The sequence below is a fragment of the Corylus avellana genome, chromosome ca5 (genome assembly GCF_901000735.1).
Source record: "Corylus avellana chromosome ca5, CavTom2PMs-1.0".
NCBI classification, from domain to species: Eukaryota; Viridiplantae; Streptophyta; class Magnoliopsida; order Fagales; family Betulaceae; genus Corylus; species Corylus avellana.
The window spans coordinates 27,221,179-27,222,668 of NC_081545.1; positions in this window are offsets into that span (position 1 = coordinate 27,221,179).

Here is a 1,490-nt window from a genome sequence, read left to right on the forward strand (position 1 = left end):
GGGGGTAAAAATAAAGTTACCAAACCCTAGGGGAGTATTTGGTATTTAACCCTTTGTTTATAATTGTACTTTTAACTTGTGAAATTGCAAAGCCAAATGACCTCTATCTAAACTGTATGCAAAATAAAAGCAAACTGCCGTACTCATTAATCTCTTTTCCATATACATAAAATTAGTATTTGTACCACATCTTGTTTTGTTATTCAATAACATTGCTTTTCACACTCATTATCACACAGGCATATGAAACGTGTTTTAAGTGGCTTTTCTTTTGATTTTTTATTTTTAATGGCCGACATAAGAAACCACTTAAAGCATGCCACATCAACTCATTTGAATTTGCTACGACTCATGTGAATTTGCTACGATATATGGGCGGGAAGAGTATCATTACTCTTTCATATTTTTAGTTTGCTGAACTCTCCCAAGATGCATGTTTGATGAGTGGGTGGAAAAGCCACAGGGAGGAAAAGAAGAAAGTAAAAGTAAAGACAAGATTTAGGAAAGGAAAGAACGATCATTTCTTTTCCATCAAAGTGTTTCTTAAGAGAGACGGAAAAGAACAAACGAAAAATAACGACAGAATTTAGGAAAGGAGATTAGAAAAGAAAGATACTTTTCCTTTCCATCACAATTCACAAGTGTTTCGTAAGACAGAAGGAAAAGTAGGTGGTGAAAAAAATAGATTTCCACTTTCCGTTGTTTGGTATAAGAGAAGGACGAGAGGAAAAAAAATAATATATATATAGTAATTTGTTTCTTATAAGAGGGAGAGGTGGATTCAAACTAGTAACTTCCGTCTCATGAGGCGTGGTCTTCAGCCGATTAAGTTACTCCTTGGAGACATAATTTGTTTCTTTTAAAAGAAAATGAAAATATTAAGGCTTTAAAACATAAGGAGTAAAAGGTAATTTGAAAGCACATCAACTCTGATATAAAATGTAATAAAGATAATAAATACCAAGGAGATAAATCTGAAACAATTGTTTTAAAATATTTAGAATCTGAAGAACTCTACTAATTAATATTGAAAATTTAGAATATTTGATCCCAAATTGATTCAAGTTGCTTTTTTTTTTTTTTTTTTTTTTTTTTTCTTTTGACATATCCGCACAAGATGGGGAGGGAATTCGAACTAGTGACCTTCACTTCATTAGTCGTGGTCTCAGCCGATTGAGCTATCTCTTGGAAACTATTGATTAGCATTGCTGATCCAACATCGAAAGACTTTTTAGTGAAATTTTTGTCATAAAACAAAATTTAACATCTTATGCTAAAGGTAACAAAGACTTTTCTAATTAACTAATTAAATTTATTTGTTTCCATGTTTATCATATTGTATCTCTACAGAATAATTAAGTTTAATTATGATTTATTTATCATTTTTGTAAATCCAGTAAAGGATATTTAAAAGTCATAATGGTTGGAAAGGTGTGAAAAAAATTAGAGGTCTTCATCCTCTTAATTAAACATTGGAAAAACTAATCAAA